The 19540-nt window shown below is 43.6% G+C and overlaps 1 protein-coding gene across 2 annotated transcripts in view; it reads left to right on the top strand.

Annotated features, from left to right (window-relative positions):
• The window catches only part of wdr7 (WD repeat domain 7), a 748403-nt gene that overhangs the window by 2251 nt on the left and 726612 nt on the right, over positions 1-19540 (top strand). For both annotated transcript variants that reach the window (XM_078552151.1, XM_078552141.1), the window contains exon 2: positions 11995-12095. The gene's annotated coding sequence lies outside the window, so the exon portion shown is untranslated. The remainder of the gene's footprint in view (positions 1-11994; positions 12096-19540) is intronic.

Raw genomic sequence — 19540 nt, 5'->3', positions numbered from 1 at the left:
GCCATCTGAAGTGGCCTAGTAAGCCATTTGTAACAAGCCGCTATGAAGTCACAAAAAAGGAATGAAACCGGACTGACCACCCGGCATCGACCTAGGCACCGGAAACGACAATGGCAATCGCAGCCCTGTCGACCCTGCAAAGTCCTCCTTACTAACATCTGGTGCTAGTGCCAAAATTGGGAGAGCTGTCTCACGGACTAGTCAAGCAACAGCCTGACATAGTCATCCTCACGGAATCATACCTTAGATAATGTCTCAGACACCATCACCATCCCTGGGTATGTCCTGTCCCACCGGCAGGGGAGACCCAGCAGAGGTGGCAGCACAGTGGTATACAGTCGGGAGGGAGTTGCCTGGGAGTCTTCAACATTGACTCTGGACCCCATGAAGTGTCATGGCATCAGGTCAAACATGGGCAAAGAAACCTCCTGCTGATTACCACATACCACCCTTCCTCAGCTGATGAATCAGTGCTCCTCCATATTGAACATCACATGGAGGAAGCACTGAGGGTGGCAAGTGTGCAGAATATTTTCTGGATGGGGGACTTCAATGCCCATCGCCAAGAGTGGCTCAATAGCACCACTACTGACCAAGCTGGCCGAGTCCTAAATGACATAGCTGCTAGACTGAGTCTGCGGCAAGTCGTGAGGGAACAAACAAGAGGGAAAAACATACTTGACCTCATCCTCACCAACCTGCCTGCCGCATGCATCTGTCCATGACAGTGTCAGTAGGAGTGACCACCACACAGATTTTGTGGAGACGAAGTCCCGGTTTCACATTGAGGATACCCTCCATCGTGTTGTTTGGCACTGCCATTGTGCTAAATGGGATAAATTTTGAACATTTCAAGACTAGGCATCCATGAGGCGCTGTGGACCATCAGCAGCAGCAGAATTGTACTCAAACACAATCTGTAACCTCATGGCCTGGCATATCCCCCACTCTACCGTTATGATCAAGCCAGGGGATCAACCCTGGTTCAATGAAGAGGGCAGGAGGGGATGCCAGGAGCAGCACCAGGCATACCTTAAAATGAGGTGTCAACCTGTTGAGGCTATAACAATGGACTAGCGCGCCAAACAGCATAAGCAGCAAGTGATAGGCAGTGCTAAGTGATCCCACAACCAATGGATCAGATCTAAGCTCTGCAGTCCTGCCGCATCAGGTTGTGAATGGTGGTGGACAATTAAACATCTCACTGGAGGAGGAGGCTCCACACATCCTCATCCTCAATGATGGAGAAGCCCAGCACGTCAGTGCAAAAGATAAGGCTGAAGCATTTGCTGCAATCTTCAGCCAGAAGTGCTGAGTGGATGATCCAACTCGGCCTCCTCTGGAGGTCCCCAGCATCACAGATGCCAGTCTTCAACCAATTCGATTCACTCCACGTGATGTCAAGAAATGGCTGAAGGCACTGGATACTGCAAAGGCTATGGGCCCTGACAATATTCCGGCAATAGTACTTAAGACTTGTGCTCCAGGACTTGCGGTGCCCCTAGCCAAGCTGTTCCAGTACAGCTACAACACTGGCATTTACCCGGCTCTGTGAAAAATTGCCCAGGTATTTCCTGTACACAAAAAGCAGAACAAATCCAACCCGGACAATTACCACCCCATCAGTCTCCTCTCCATTCTCAGTAAAGTAATGGAAGGGGTCATCAACAGTGCTATTAAACGGCACTTGCTTCGCAAAAACTGCTCACTGACACCCTGTTTGGGTTTCGCCAGGGCCAGTCAGCTCCTGACCTCATTACAGCCTTGGTTCAAACATGGACAAAAGAGCTCAACACCCAAGGAGAAGTGAGAGTGACTGCCCTTGACATCAAGGCAGCATTTGACAGAGTGTGGCATCAAGGAGCCCTCGCAAAACTGGAGCCAATGGGAATCAGGGGGAAAGCTCTCTGCTGGTTGTAGTCATACCTAACATAAAGGAAGATACTTGTGGCTGTTGGAGGTCAGTCATCTCAGCTCCCGGACATAACTGTAGGAGTTTCTCAGGGTAGTGTCCTCAGCCTAACCATCTTCAGCTGCTTCATCAATGACCATCTTTCCATCATAAGATCAGAAGTGGGGATGTTCACCAATGATTGTGCGCTGTTCAGCACCATTCGCGACGACTCAAGTACTGAAGCATTCTATGTCCAAATGCAACAAGACGTGGACAATATCCAGGCTTGGGCTGACAAGTGGCAAGTAACATTTGTACCATACAAGTGTCAGGCAATGACCATCTCCAACAAGAGCGAATCCAGCCATCACCCCTTGATGTTCAATGGCATTACCGTCACTGAATCCCCCATTTTCAACATCCTGGGGGTTACCATTAAATAGAAACTGAACTGGACCAGTCATATAAACACTGTGACTATAAGAGCAAGTCAGAGGCTTTGGATAATGTGACGAGTAACCCACCTCCTGACTCCCCAAAAGTCTGTCCACCATATACAAGGCACAAGTCAGGAGTGTGATGGAATACTCCCCACTTGCCTGGATGAGTGCAACTCCCACAACACTAAAGAAGCTTGACACCATCCAGGACAAAGCAGCCCACTTGATTGGCATCACATCCACAAACATTCACTCCCTCCGCCACCATAGCAGCAGTATGTACCATCTACATTGCAGGAATTCACCAAGGCTACTTTGACAGCACCTTCCAAACCCACGACCATTACCATCTAGGACAAGGGCAGCAGATAAATAGGAACACCACCACCTGGAAGTTCCCCTCCAAGTCACTCACCATCCTGACTTGGAAATATATCACTGTTCCTTTACTGTCACTGGGTCAAAATCCTGGAACTCCCTTCCTAATAGCACTGTGGGTGCACCTACACCAGATGGACTGCAGCGGTTCAAGAAGGCAGCTCACCACCACCTTCTCATGGGCAACTAGGGATGGGCAATAAATTCTGGCCCAGCCAGCGAAGCCCACATCCTGTGAATGAATAAAAAAAATATGCTAGAGCATTGTCAGCCAAGAAGATATCTTTTGAGTGTTTTTTACTGCCATAGCTGACACTGCATCAGTCTGTTACCAGGCTTGGTTCACGTCTTTCGTTCTCTTCCACCTAAATTCTGCAGACTATATTGCTGAAACATCTATTACATTGGTGTTCTGGCAGCTCGATCCCATACAACCATCAGTCAGTTGCTCTACCTTGAAACATAGGAAACTGTAGTGGGTTAGCTGCACTTGGGATAAATTATATAATCAGTAACTGAAGGAGCAAATTTGCATTCTGCATTCTGGGGTTCAAACTATTTAGCAGGCATGTTTACTTTTCCTTGAGTCAAAAACTGAGAGGGGGTTAATTGTGCATGATTAATAGTGCATTGAGTCAAAGCTTAAGATCTTCGGCCCAGTTAATGCAGAGAGAAACTGCATTGGAACCAACTGTTGTATCATTGGCTCCAGAGCATTGTTCCTACCCTGTGGGCATCCGTCCATCTTGGTTGATGAAGGACTGTGCCCAGGGTCTATGTCACTTCCGTGTTGAACATGGTCTTTTTAAAAAATTCATTCATGGTATGTGGTGGCCCTGGCTCGGCCAGCATTTATTGCCCATCACTAATTGCCCCTGTTCAGAGGGCATTTAAGAGTCATTGCTGTGTGTCTGGAGTTACATGTAGGCCAGACCAGGTAAGGATGGCAGGTTTCCTTCCCTAAAGGACATTAGTGAACCAGATGGGTTTTTACGATAACCGACAATGGTTTTGTGGTCATAATCAGACTTTTAATTCCAGGTTTTTATTGAATTCAAATTTCACCGTCTGCCATGGTGGGATTTGAGCCCAAGTCTCCAGAGAATTTGCCCTGGGCCTTGAGAATGCTAGTCTAGCGACAATACCACAATGCCACCGCCTGCCCAATCTGCAGCCAACTGTTGTGACTGTAGTGGCCAATTTGTGAGTGGCAGCCTCTTCCGCAGCTGGCACAGATGAATAGTGTTGGCCCGAGATTGACTGATGTTTTTCTCTTCCAGCGGGCTCTCTTTTCTGCCATCCGGCCAGTTCTTTTGTCCTCTGCTTTTTCCACGCCCTTCCTGACCGCTGTCTCCAGGTACTCCGACCAGAGTGTTGTTGTTGCTTAATATTGGAGTTGAATTAGTGTCACCTAGGTTCCACCCATCACATTGAACATTGATGAAAAAAGAGACATGTTGCTGAAGCTTTTTGCCTTGTATTCGTCAGAACAACATGCAACAATGCCAAATTTTAAATGATCACCTGTCGTATAAATTATGATTGTTTGAAATTTGACGTTCTTGCATTTGTCCTGATGAGTGCAAGACAAAAAGCTTCGGCAACATGTCTATCTTTTTCACAATATTCAAGTTCTGTTCTACTAAACGACCCATGGTTTTGTTTGTTCGTCATACCTGATCGCAGTAAGATGTAAAACCTTTGTATTGTTGTCTTGCAATTATTAACAAATGGGGCATGTCCAAGCTGAGTAAGCTAGTTTCAACTGGAGCAGCAGTTGAAATGCTACAATTGACTTGTCTTCCTCTGGATGAAGGAGGAGAGGGGAAAAAAAACAGAATTGTTCATGCTTCAGATCACTTTCCAATGATCCCTGCTGGAAAGCACATATTTCTGTAGATCAGCAACTGAAAATGGGATTGCATTTGACAGTACTGTCCTCCATGATAAAACAACTGTTGCCACTCACTGTTTAAAGTAACAACTTGCATTTAAGTGCCAGCTCTTACCTCTTCTGGGTGTCTAAAGCACAGCACAGCCAATGAATAAGCCTTCACCGTGACAACTCTGAAATCCGCCTGCACCCCCAATTCTCGCCTTTTCTGCGTCCTTAAGCTCTGGAATTCCCTCCTGAAACTTCTTCCCTCTTACTCCTCTAAGAAGTTCCTTAAAACCTACCACTTATTTTGTTCTCTCTGTTTTCCTCCTTCACCAAACTATTTTTCATCCTCGGTGAATTCAACCTCCATCTCAACTTGTTATGTTCTGCCTCTGAGTTCACTGCCCCCTTATTCTCCCTAAATCTGTCCCTCCATGTAAACTCCCCAATCCACAATAACAGCTATCCCCTTGGCCTTGCTGTCTAATGTGGTATTGCCAATCGCATCATATCAATTACAGATAAGGCCATCTCTGATCATTTGTATCACTCACTACTCACATCCCCCATCCATGCCCCGCCCCTACCACCTCCATGTATCCATCTCTGGGGGGGAAAAAAACTATTCCCCAGCTCATTTACAACTTCACTTTGAAAATCTCAACTGTTTAGCCTCCGTTCACCACCTTTCTGCAGCTACTGGTTTGTTCAACTGCACCCTCACCCCTATCTTTGATGCCCGAGTCCCCAACATAGCCACTACTCTCTGCCCCTCTGGCTGTTCCCCTGGTACAGCCCTCATCCCTGCTCCCTTAAGTCCAAGTGACGCAGACTTGAAAGGATATGGCGGATAACTGGTAACCATCCACTGCTAGATCTGGCTGGATCACTTAAAAGACGATCGAATCCTTCTTTTGCCTGCTAAATCTGCACACTATTCCAGGATCATCCTGCGATGCAAAGATAACCCATATCTGCTTTTCTGTACTGCAGCCCATCTTCTGAAACCACTCCCCATTGTCCCCTCCACCTCCAACAAGAAGTGGGAGAGGTTCTTGGACTTTATTGTCATTAAGATTGAGATAATTTGATCAGCTGCCTATCACCTTCCACTAGCCCACCTGGCCAAAATTCCTCTAATGCCTTTCCCTGCCTTTGCGCTGAACTTGCTTCTTCTCTAGTTTCTCTCGTATCTCCTCTCATGCCATCTCTGAGCTCATCTTGTCCATAAGACCCACATCCTGCTCCCACAATCCTATTCCCACTAAACTGCTCACCATCCAACTTCTCCTCCAGGTCCTCATGTTAGTTGACATCGTAAACTGTATTCTCTCTTCGAGTGTTCTCCCTCTTCTTTAAGTCTGTCATCATAACCCCTCTCAAGAAATCAGCCCTTGACTGTCCTTGTATACTACTTCCATCGCCAACTTCCCTTTCCTCTCTACAGTCCTTGAGCGTGCTGTCACGCCCAAAATCCAATACCATCTTCCCATGAATTCCATCTTTGAATCGCTCCAATCGGGTTTCTGTCACAGTACGAAAACAACTCTTGTCAAAGTCACAAATGACATCTGATGGGACTGTGACAAGGCTGAACTTTTTCTTCTCATTCTTCTTGACCTGTTTGCAGATGACCACGCCATCCTCCTTCAATGACTCTGTACTATCATCCAGCTGGGTGGGACTCCTCTTACCTGGTTCCATTGCTATATATCTAGTCATAGCCAGAGAATTATTTGCAATTGCTTCTCTTTTTGCAGCTGCAACGATACCTCTGGTGTCCTCCAAGAATCTATCCTTGGCCCCATCCTACTTCTCATCCCAATGGTGACATCCAAAGGTGCAGCGTTTTCAAGTGTACACTGACGACACCCAGCTCTCCCTCACTACCATCCATCTCAATTCATCCATTGTTGCAAAGCTATTGGAGTGCTTATCTGACATCCAGTACTGGATGAGCAGCAATTTGCTCCAATTAAATAATGGGAAGACTGAAACCATTGTTTTCGGTTCCCACTCCAAACTCCATCCCTCCTCCTGACAACAGCCTGAGATTAAACCAGTCTGTTCATATCCTTGGTGTCACATTTAAGTCTGAGATGAGCTTCCAACATTATATTCATACCGCCGCTAAGACCGCCTATTTCCACCTCTGGAACATCGTCCGACTACCTATCTCAGCTTATTTGCTGAAAGCATCGTTTGTGACTTAGTTATCTTTGTACTTGTCTATTCTGATGCACCCCTGGCTTGTCTATGACATTCTCCTCTCCATAAACTTGAGGTCATCCAAAACTCTGCTGCCCATGACTTAGCTCACACCAAGTCCTGTTCACTTATCACCTCTTTGCTCACTGACCTACATTAGCTCCCGGTCAAGCAATATCTTGATTTTAAAAGTCTCATCCTTGTCCCTCTCTATTTGTGTAACCTCCTGCCCCACAACTCTTGAGATATCTGCGCTCCTCTAATTCTGGCCTTATGAGCATCCTTTATTTTAATTCTCCATTAATGGTGGCCATGTCTTCAGTTGCCTAAGCTCTGGAAATCCCTCCCTGCGCCTCTCCGCCTCACTTGCCTCCTTTAAAACCCTCCTTCAAACTTACCTCTTTCACCAAGCTTTTGGTATCTGACCTATTATCTCCTCTGTGGCATGGTGTTATATTTTGTTTTATAATATTCCTGTGAGGCACCTTGGAGAGATTTCTTAAATTAAAAAAACTATATAAATATAAATTGTTGTTACCTGACACTGTCCTCATATCCAAATCATTAAGATCACAATGAACTAGACCAGTTCCAAAACACAACTTTGTGCGACACTACTACCCATTTCTAGCGAGGGCAAGAAACTGCCCTTGTCTCCAATGCTCTTCTCCAATCTATCCAATTTGTTTGCATCCTCCTCATTCCATACCCCTTAATCTTCCATAAGGTACCTTGTAAAAAGCCTTCTGAAAACCTGTGTACGCTCTAGCCACCTCCCCAAATAAGTCTTGCTTGTCTTTTTGTTTTTCTTTTTTCCATTGTATCCTTTTCTCTCCGGTCATCCACCTTTTTATTGTCCTGCCATTCCTTTTTTTCTCCCTTGGTCTTGTTGGTACCTTCGATTCACACTGTCTCTTTGCCTCTCTTCCTTTCTCTCAGTAAGTTTTTTTTTGACATGTCTCTCTTTTCCTCATTTGCTGTAGAGATCTGTTAAAGTGTAGTCCCTTTCCTCCTGGGTTTTTTTATTCATTCACGTGATGTGCGCTGCGCTGGCTGGGTCAGCATTTATTGCCCACCCCTACTTGCCCTTGAGAAGGTGGTGGTGAGATGCCTTTTTGAACCACTGCAGTCCATGTGGTGTAGGTACACCCACAGTGCTGTTAGGAAGGGAGTTCCAGGATTTTGATCCACTGACAGTGATGGAACGGCGATATATTTCCAAATCAGGATGGTGAGTGACTTGGAGGGGAACTTCCAGGTGGTGGTGTTCCCATTTATCTGCTGCCCTTGCCCTTCTAGATGGGTAGTAGTTGTAGTTTTGGTTTTGGAAGGTGCTGTCGAAGGAGCCTTGGTGAATTCCTGCAGTGCGTCTTGTAGATGTTACGCACTGCTGCTACTGTGTGTTGGTGGTGGAGGGAGTGAATGTTTGTGGATGTGGTACCAATCAAGCAGGCTGCTTTGTCCTGGATGGTGTCAAGCTTCTTGAGTTGCTCAGGGTAGTGTCCTCGGCCCAACCATCTCCAGCTGCTTCATCATTGACCTCCCTTCCATCTTAAGGTCAGAAGTGGGGATGTTCATTGATGATTGCATGATGTTCAGCACCATTCATGACTCACCCAGGAAAGTGGGGAGTATTCTATCACATTCCTGACTTGTGCCTTGTAGATGGTGGACAGGCTTTGGGGAGTCAGGAGATGAGTTACTTGTCGCAAGATTCCTAGCCTTTGACCTGCTTTTGTAGCCACAGTATTTATATGGCTAGTCCAGTTCAGTTTCTGGTCAATGGTAACCCCCAGGACATTGATAGTGGGGGATTCAGTGATGGTAATGCCATTGAACATCAAGGGGTGATGGTTGGATTCTCTCCTGCTGGAGATGGTCATTGCCTGCCACTTGTGTGGCGCGAATGTTACTTGCCACTTGTCAGCCCAAACTTGGATATTGTCCAGGCCTTGCTGCATTTGGGCATGAACTGCTTCAGTATCAGAGGAGTCGTGAATGTTGCTGAACATTGTGTAATCATCATGAACATCCCCACTTCTGACCTTAAGATGGAAGGAAGGTCAATGATGAAGCAGCTGAAGATGGTTGGGTCGAGGACACGACCCTGAGGAACTCCTGCAGTGATACCCTGGAGCTGAGATGACTGACCTCAAACAACCACATCCACAGTTCTGGTCACCACATAGGAAGGATGTGATTGCACTGGAGAGGGTGCAGAGGGGATTTACCAGGATGCTGCCTGGGCTGGAGGGTCTGAGCTATGAGGAAAGATTGGATTGGCTGCAGTTGTTTTCCTTGAAGCAACGAAGGTTGAGAGGGGACCTTATAGAGGTGTATAAGATTATGAGGGACTTAGGTAGGGTGGATAGGAAAGGACTTTTTCCAATAGTAGAGGGGTCAGTAACCGGCGGGGCATAGATTTAAGGTAAGAGGTAGAAGACTTAAGAGGGGAGTTGAGAAATTTTTCACCCAGAGGGTGCTGGGAGCCTGGAACTTATTGCCTGAAAGTGTGGCTGAGTCAGAAACTCTCATAACATTTAAGAAGTATTTCGATATTCACTTGAGTTGCCGTACCCTCCAGGGCAAATGGGAATAGTGTAGTCAGATCTTTGTTGATCAGCGTGGGCACGATGGGCCAAATGGCCTCCTTTTGTGCTGTAAACGTCTATGGAGTCTGAGTCTACTGTCAGATTTCCATTCCACTCCTACTTTTTCCACTATGCCAGAGCTCTGCATTTCTAGTTGGGGCTTCGGCTCCTGGCTTCTCCAGAAATGCAGAGCGTACAGCCCCCTGAAGAGTTTCATCGTAGCGTTGAAGTGTCAGGGGAAGACAAGTCACACCTTTTTAGGGCACTAGCTGCCTATTCTGGTAAGTGAGTTAAATGTCCCAAAGCCCCTTTGCCAAGCTATGGAGAGAAGGTAAGTGTGTAGGTGGGTAGGGTGCTTGGGGGCAGGTGGGTGAGGTGGCAGGCTGGCATGTGGGTGAGGCGAATATGTTGGTGAGATAGGTAAGATGGCAGATGGGTGAGTGGGTAGGTCGGGGATTTGTCAGGTCAGGGGCTAGTCAGGTTGGGTCAGGGGGAGGTGGGGGCTAGTCGGGTGGGGTTGGGGGCTAGTCGATGGTGGGGTTGGGTCAGGTTGAGTTGGGCAGCCATTGGGTGGCCGGGGTTAGTCAGGTTGGGTCAGGGGACTCGGTTGGGTTGGGGGGAGTCGGTGAGGGGGGGTGGTAAGAGGGGTTAGTCGGCTGATGGGCTCTCGTCAGGTCAGGTGCGGGGGAGTTGGGGAATCGGGCAGGGGGTGTGACAGGGTCGGTTCTGTAGTTACTCAGGTGTTGGACTAGGATTTTTCTGTCTAACGTTTCCTGGGTAACTATCCAGGTAAGTAAGTTGGAACTGTCCGAAGTCTCCGACTCAGAGCCCCACGGAGCAGGGAATTGCCCACTGGAAGTTCAAGATTCTGAGGCAATTTCCACGGAGTCGGTGCATTTGGACTTCCAAGGGGTCCTGTAGTGCATCTTTTGGAGCATGTCCAGTCCTTAACTGCCCGGAGGTTGGAAGAACTGGGCCCATGTGTGTCAGCCTGATTCTGATACCACTCATGCTTCTTAAATCAGAAGGTTGTGACTTAAAGCCTCACTGTGGCCTTGATTACATTACATTGGCTGACATTTCAAACAGTGCTTGCTTTGCTGGCAGTGCCATCTTTCTGACGAGACATTAAACTAAGACCTCAAATGCTGATGCTTGAAAACCCTAAGAGCAGAAAGTTCACCAAGTGTCTTTAATTTTTTCAAATTTTATGTCAAGTGAATGCTTGCAACACCATTCCAGATTATTGATGTCACCTCCAACTCATTTGGCTGATCTAGTTGCAGTTTTTGAGCCAGTCTATATCCCAATCCTGCTGTTTTATGCAGAATTGTTTAAATTTTTGTGGCAATGTTTCTCTGATTGCAACAAACTCTAAATTTTGCTTCTCAGAATAGTGATGGGCTTGGTAGATATTCTTTTTGAAAATTACATTTATGGTAAGTCAACTGAATGATGCTGTAAAAATTAGAGAGAAAATTAAACAATTCAGAGATCCCATTGCTTTGGTTGCCTTTGGTGCCTGTATTGCAGCCAGTATTATTTGCATCCTTGGCCTGCCTGGTGTCTTCACTACCAATTACATTGATAGAGCCATGTTTAAGGTGCAACAGGACTGCAGTAAACATTATAAACAGCTCTAAGAACAGAAAATGCTGGAAAAACTCAGCAGGTCCGACAGCATCTGTGGAGAGGGAAACAGAGTTAACATTTTGTTTTACGTTTTCGTTAACGTTCAGCTCTGAAGAAGATTCAGACAGACTCAATGTTGACTCTGTTTCTCTCTCCACAGATGCTGTCAGACCTGCTGGGTTTTTACAGCATTTTCTGTTTTTATTTCAGGTTTCTAGCACCTGCAGTATTTTGCTTTTATTATAAACTGCTCTCCTGATCTTGAAACACTGTTAAGTAATAACAAGGTAGATTCTGTAGCTATTTCATAGCATTTCTAATACCTTTAAATAAGTAAATTAAAAAAAGGTATGCAAGATTCAAACTATCTGAATTGGTCAGATGATTGGATCACAAACAACGAACTTCCTGTTCTGACAACCTAAAATGTTAATTCTGTTTCTATATCCACAGATGCTGGCAGACCTGCTCAGTATTCCTATTTTACAAACAGATTATGTAGTCATTATTTGCATGACTGTTTGTGGGACCTTGCTGTGTGAAGATTGGCTGCCATGTTTCCCATAATACAATAGTAATTACACGTGAAAAGTACTTCATTGGTTGTGAAGTGCTTTGGGACACCCTGAGGTCATGAAAGGTGCCGTATAAATGCAGGGTTTGAATGGGTCACCAACATGTTTGTTTCTCCACAGATGTTGTCTGACTTCCTGGGCATGACCAACATTTGTGTTTATATTTCAGATTTCCAGCATCTGCAGTATTTTATCTTTATATAAATGCATTTCTATCTATCTACCCATTCACTCACATTCAAAGCAGTCTTGAATGATATCTGTTCACTAGTTTCCTCTCTGCTAAATTTGCCACTTGCTATCTTGAATGAGATTGTGGACCTGAGCATCATTGAATGCAATTTTTTGTAATTGTTTAACTTTTAAGTACTGACCATTATTCATTTCATTTCTATAGAGAAGCCAGCTCCATTTCTTTGAACATTGAATGGTGCTGAAAGTTGTGGAGGAGTCCTTTATACCAACGCTCCCTTGAAAGTCTGATTCCAGGGACAAGAAGTAAGTGGCCGAACCAGATTTAGGAGCTGCACTTGTGTTTGCTTACATGTCTCTGTCAAATACGTTGTTCATTTTCAGAATTTTGCGGCTTGCTGTGTGAATAGAAACAACTTCAAAACACAGCCCTTAAATGTAATTTTTATTTCAAATGTTTTGTGATTAAAATGGTCAAAAAAATTCTGCTATCAGCTAATTCATTGAAGAGATTGTTGAAACTATGCTGTCAAATATCAGGCAACTTATCTTTTGTATGGAAATGTGGAATATTGTAACGTGTGCAGAACCCACTGATGAGTGTGGTACAACAGTGGTTATGTTACTGGATGAGTAATTCAAAGATAGATTCAAATCCCATCGTGAATTTTATTTCAGTTGATAAATCTGTAATAAGAAGTTAACATCATTAATGGTGATCATGAAGTTATTGCATGTTGTAAAAATCCAACTGGTTCACAAGTGTCTCAGGGAAGGATACCTGCTGACCTTAATTTTTGTGACCCATTAGACTCCAGATTTATAGCAATGTGGTTGACTCTTGACTGTCCTCTGAAATGGCAGCATAAGCCACTCAGTTATATCAAACTGCTCCAAACATTTTTAAGAATAAAACCAGATGGACCATTATTGACTGAGGCACTGGATTTGGACATGACAAAGTCTTGTTGACCGAAGCAAAGTCCACCTCATAACATTTGATGCCATAGGAGACTATCCCATACAGGTTTGAATTTCTGAGCATGACTATCAGCCAATATTCCAGACTCTCTCATCACCATCCCTATCAAATGTGGCAGTACACGGAAAGTGTCCCTGGGGATTCTAAACATTGACTCTGGGCTCCATGAAGTTCCATGCCATTAGGTCAAACTTGGGCAAGGAAACCTCTTGCCGGTTACTAAGCCCCTCCCTCAGCTGATGAATCTGTATTTCTCCATGATGAAAGCGCTTCAAAGAAGCACTGAGGCAAGAGCACAGATTGTCCTCTTGATGGGGGACTTGAATGCTGTTATGACATGGCTGGTGATGTGTGCTAGGCGGGCCCAAATCCATGAGGGAAACTTGGTTCCGTGGTCACGACAGTTTTGCAATTTGTATTTATTACGAGAAGACTGAGCACTGAAATCAGAAGTAATGAGTCCGCTAAGATCTTTAGAGTTTTAAAGTTTTAAATTAAAATATTAACAAAAGAAAAGATGTCAAACACATACATAAGATTCCAGTTACTTAATACTATAGTAAATACTAAAAAATCCTACCTAAACTGACTCCCAAATACACCCCCTTGTAAGGCAACAGTGCAAAATAGATTTTAAAGTTAGAAAGGCAGGCCAGCACAGTTATCACCTTTAAGGGCTGGATGCAGCAGACTCATGCAGACATGGCTGGAGGCTTTTGTGAGGCTGTTTCGCAAGCTTCTGCTAGATGTCACAGGGCCTCTCCCAAAATAGCCTTTCATTCTCCCTTATATATATTTTCTCTCTTTTTAATCTGTAAATTCCATTGCCCCATATGTCTTTGAAAATGTACTTTCCCATAATATAAAACTTTTCATGGTGTTAATATTGTCAGTAACTTTTGGGAAGAATAAACACACTGCGTGGCCTAGCTTATCTGGCTAGGTGTAAACATCCTACTATCTCTTTGAAATTCAAACTGCCTCGATTTATCTAAAATTGCAAATTCTCCTCACACCTTACATGCTAAGACTTCAGCCATGTTTACGTATTTAGCATTTCAGACCCCTCTCTATCTAACTTCTTTTGATACTTCCAAATTCCAAGACCAGCTGAGCCAATTTAATTAAATCCCCCACACATACACAGAAACTATCCAAACCCTATTATTAATCTACTTTTACAATAAATCACAATAATATTAGGAAAATTATTATACCTTCCTAACAATGCCCATTGCCAAAAGTAACTCGGTTACACCACTACTGACTGAGCTGACTGAAGGAGGTAGATGCAAGACTGCGCCTGTGGCAGATAGTTGGAGAGCCAATGCACAAGATAAACCTAGGTCTTCATTAATCTACCTGTCACAGGTGCATCTATCCATGCCAGTATTGCTATGAGTGGCCACTACACAGTCCTTGTGGAAACAAAGTTCCCCCCTTCACACTAAGGGCATCCTCCTCCAATGTGCTGGTTGACACTGGGATGGATTGAAAACTGATTTAGCAAGTCAAAACTAGGTATACGTGAGGCCCTGCAAGCCAGCAGCATCAGCAGAACTATATTCCAGTATAATCTGTAACCTCATGGCATATCCCTTACTCTAGCATTACCGTCTAGCCTTCCGAACAGCCCTATGTTTTCATCAAGTTCCCAACATGTAGAACATGTTTATTTTATATCATTTGAAGGAATTTAAGTTGTTAGATTGCTGGTGGACAATAAATTCATAAACCATGTAAGCAGTATTGGTCAAAGATATCGTATGAATCTGTTCTTCAACTCCATATGGAAAACAGGATTGGAGATTTACCATCCATGTACAAGGTTTATTAGATGCCTGAAGTTTACTTGGTTTGAATTACCTTGTAGGACCCAGTATATTAACAGGTAAATTAATGAAGTGAGGGCATTGCACATCATGAGTAAATTAATGAATTTCCTTTTCGTTGAGACATCCAAACCAAAGTTGGGTCTGGGTATGTGAGCTGACATCACTTTATAAACACATCTATAATGCAGGACAATGATATTTGATATGTTGTGTCCTGTTTGTAGCTCCTCCTACCAGGAGACCTGTCACGCCATGTCACACTTGCCTGTGTTGTGCCATTCTTACACATCCATTATAGTTTGTGTGCATTCACTTTGTGACATCTGTCATCCACCTATGCTTAGGTCTGTTGCCCTCTACTTTGCCCTCTAGGAGAAATCTCTGTAGCTTTTCAGCTCTGATCAAATGGCTGAAATACTGACATTTTTCTTGTCTTTATATCACTTTTTAGACTTTTTGTTCTTACTATTTCAGCATTTCTTCATTTGTCTTATGGTCTGTAAATGGAATTTCAGCATACGTCTTAGCATTCACATTTCAAAGGCCTTTATTTTCTTCTACAACTCTTTAATTATTGTCCACGTTTCTGAGGCATACAGGAAAGTGGATAGAATGTAGCATCTTGTGAGTTTTTTTTTGTTGTTAATACATCCTTCACCTTCATGAAATTACTTCTGGCTATCTCTATCCTTCTCCTGACTTTAGCATCGCATCTACCATCTGTTGTTATAATTTGTTCTAAGTAGACAAACTTCCCTACGTGTTCCAGTGTAACACCACCCATTAGAGTCTTCACTCTAATTTCTTTCTAATGTATTCCTTCTGACTACCATTGTTTTTGTCTTTTCGATGTTCATACTCAATCCGTATTCTAAACTTCTAGCTTTTACTTGATCTACAATATTTTGTAGGCCCTCACATTGAAATTAAGCATTAAAGAAAGTACATATTACTTACAGTTCTAATCTTTATGCACTCAGACAAATTTTAAATGTGTTACATTTATCAAAGTCCCTCTTAATACAGTATATTTAATAGCAACATAGGAGAAAGGAAAAAAATGCTGCATTTATAACAGGAGCTTCTCTTTGTCTACCCTGTCTCTTCTTAAGATCTTCGAAATCTTCAGTCTAAATACCACGTAACCGTCTAAATTCCAGGGAGTACAATTGTTGTAATTGAACCCTTGGAATTCAGGTATCATTGGTAGAAGAATCAACGTAACTGCCTTTTGGAGCATTTTACAGCCAATTCAGAGGATTGAAGTTGGAGGCTAGGTGTAAGGATCTTGTTCCCAAAATGACAGATAATGCAATGCATGTTGAGATCTGGATGGAAAAAGAACGCATTTCTTATAGGGGGTCATACTGTCAAGATAACATTACCATTTACTTTTATGCTTCCAGTACCTCCAAGTTGTTGGCAGAGGTGAGGCGGGAAGGACAGGTGGGCAGGGGTAACTAGTAAAATATTATGTCCCTATACTTCATAAATGTTGATCAGATAGCAGCCCAAGAATTGCTGAATTTGTGCTGGTGTCATAATTAGGTAAAGTCAGACACAGCTAACAATTGTAAATAACAAAGAGAGGCATTGTTGGGTCTGGTTCTGGGGAATGAGGATGCCAGTAGGGAACGTTTTGGGAATAGTGATTATAATTAATATAAATCTAAAGATACTATGGAAAAAGACAGAGAGCAGCCTACAGTAAAAAATAATTAATTGGAGGAGGACCAATTTCAGTCGGCTGAGAATGGACCTAGGTAACTCTTATTATTGTTGCATCGGATGTAGGCGTCTGGCTGGGCCAGCATTTATTGCCCATCCCTGATTGCCCTTGAGAAGGTGGTGAGCTGCCTTCTTGAACCGCTGTAGTCCAAAGTGCTGTTAGGGAGGGAGTTCCAGGAATTAAGGAAAGCCAGCACAGATTTGTTAAAGGCAAATCGTGTTTTAACAAACTGAATTGAATTTTTTGATCAGGTAACTGCGAGGGTTGATCAGGGTAATGCTCTTAATGTGGTGTATGTGGACTTCAAAAAAGGATTTGATAGAGTGTGACATAATAGGCATGTCAGCAAAATTAAAGCCGTGGAATGAAAGGGGAAGTGATAGCATGGATATAAAGTTGGTTGAGTGACAAGAAATAGAGTGGTGGTAGATGGTTATTTTTTACATTAGGCAAAGGTACACAGTGATAGTCTCTGGGGTCAGTACTAGGTTTCATTTGATTTATACAGGCACAAACCGTTGGAGTACTGTGAGCTGGATATCAACAGACTTTAAGAGGACATAGACAGGCTGATGAAGTGGGTGGACACATGGCAAGTGAAATTTAATGCAGAAAAATGTAAAGTAATGTATTTTGGCTGGTAGAATGAGGAGAGGCAACATAAAATAAAGGATACAATTCTAAAGGGGGTGCAGAAACAGACTTGGGGGAATATGTACACAAATCACTGAAGGTGGCAAGGGAAGTTAAGAAAGATCATAAGAAATAAGAGGAGTAGGCCATTCGGCCCTTGGAGCCTGTTCTGACATTCATGGCTGATTTGACTGTGGCCTAATTTTTTGCCTGCAACCTTCCCCCCCCACCGCCTCCCCCACAAAACCTGCACCTTGACTCCCTTGTAGATCAAAAATCTGTCTGACTGAGCCTTGAATATGCTCGATGACCCAGCCTCCACTGCTCATTGGGGGTGGGAATTCTAAAGATTAATGCCCCTCTGAGAGAATAAATTCCTCCTAATCTCCATCTCATATGGGAGGCCCCTTTTTTTAAACTTTGTCCTCTAGTTCCAGATTCCCCCAGGAGGGGAAGCATTCTCTCAGCACCTACCCTGTTAAGCCCCATCAGAATCTGTATTTCAATTAGATTGTATCTCATTCTCTTAGACTCCAATGAGTATGGGCCAAACCGCTCAATCTTTCCTCCTAAAACCATCCCTTCATCCTAGGAATCAGCCTTGTGAACCTTCTCTGAACTGCCTCCAATGCAAGTATGTCTCTTAAGTAAGGAGACAAAAACTGTACATTGTACTCTAGGTACTGTCTAACCAATGCCTTGTGCAGTTGTAGCAAGACTTCCCTCCTTTTATATCCCGGTTCCCTTGCAATGAGGGCCAACACTCCTTTTGCCTTCCTAATTACTTGCTCCACTTGCATGCTTACTTTTGATGATTCATGTAAGAGGACACCCACATGCCTCTGTATTGCAGCATTCTGCAATCTTTCTCTATTTAAATAATATTCTGCTTTTCTGTTCTTCATGACAAAGTGGACAACTTCACATTTTCCCACATTATACTCCATCTACCAAATTTTGCCCACTCACTTAACATATCTGTATCCCTTTGCAGACTCCTTGTATCTTCCTCACAACTTTCCTGCCTATCTTTATATTGTCAGCAAATCTGGCTACAATTCAGTCATCTAAGTCATTAATATAGATTGTCGATAGTTGAGGCTTCAGCACTGATCCCTATGGCACTCCACTTGTTACAGTTTGCCAACCTGAAAATGACTAATTTTTCATATATTTCGCTTCCAACACCATGCATTCTTATCTTGTGCAGTAACCTCTTATGTGGCACCTTATCAAATACCTTTTGGAAGTCCATATATACTATATTTACTGGTTCTCCTTTATCTACCCTGCTTGTTGCACCCTCAAAGAACTCAATTTGTCAGGCACAATTTCCCTTTCACAAAACCGTGTTGACTCTGCCTGATTGCATTATTATTTCCTAAATGTCCTGCTCCTACCTCCTTAATAATTGATTCTAGCATTTTCCGAATGACAGATGTTGGGCTAACTGGCCTACAGTTTCCTGCTTTTTCCCTCTCAAAGATTTGTAGTTTTCGAATCCACACGGAACTTCCCAGAGTCTAGGGAATTTTGGAAGATTACAACCAATGTATCCACTATCTCTGCAGCCGCTTCCTTTAAGACCCTAGGATGCAGCCCATCGGGCCTGAGGGATATGTCAGCCTTTAGCCCTGTTAGATTTCCCAGTACTCTTTTTCTAGTGATAGTGATTGTTTTAAGTTCTGTCCCCCGTTTGACTTTCTAAAGTGGTTGAAAAGGCATAAGGGAATCTTGGCTTTATAAATGAAGGCATATTGTACAAAAACAAGGATGTTATGATGAACATTTATAAAACTCTGGCTTGCTCTCGACTGGAGGATTGTGCAAATTCTGGGCACCAAACTTTAGGAAGGATGTGAAGATATTAGAGGGGGTGCAGAGAATATTTGTGAAAATGTTTCCTGGGATGAGGGACTTCAGTTATGAGGATAGATTGGAGAAGCTGGGGTTGTTCTCCTGAGAGAAGGTCGAAAGGTAGTTTGATTCGAAGTCCTTAAAATCAGGAAGGATATGGACACACAGAAGAGCAGGTAGAGAGAAACTGTTCCCTTTAGCTGAATGGTGGAGAACCAGAGGTTCTCCAGAAAACTAGGAAACAGATTTGAGATTATTGGCTAAGGCAAAGGTGACATGAGAGAACATTTTTTAATGCAGCAAGTGGCTAGGATCTGTACTGCCCGAGAGTGTGATGGAGGCAGATTCATTGTAGCTTTTTGAAAGGGAATTGTGTAGTTCCCTGAAGATTTAAAAAGAAGAATTGCACAGCTATAGTGAGTAGGTGGGGGAGAACGGGATCAGCTGTTGCAGAGAGGCATGTGGACTCGATGGGCTGGATGGCTGCCTCCTGTGCTGTGACCGTTCTGTGATCTAAGTTTGTTGTAGTTTCTGGAAATTATATAGCTTTAGGAGAAATTATTAAAGATTTCTGTTATATGTGTATGATTTTTGGACAGTCAGGATTCCTCTCACCTAGATTAGATGTTGCCATGTATAAGCTGGAGAGTTTTATGAATTGTGTGTAGTCCTGTTGTGTTCCTGTTGGTGGTGGTGCTGAGCTATCAATTCCAGT

Source organism: Cetorhinus maximus, chromosome 1, assembly GCF_964194155.1.
Source record: "Cetorhinus maximus chromosome 1, sCetMax3.hap1.1, whole genome shotgun sequence".
NCBI lineage: Eukaryota > Metazoa > Chordata > Chondrichthyes > Lamniformes > Cetorhinidae > Cetorhinus > Cetorhinus maximus.
The sequence above is the reverse complement of the archived record's forward strand: the minus strand, read 5'-3'. Positions and strand labels throughout refer to the sequence as shown.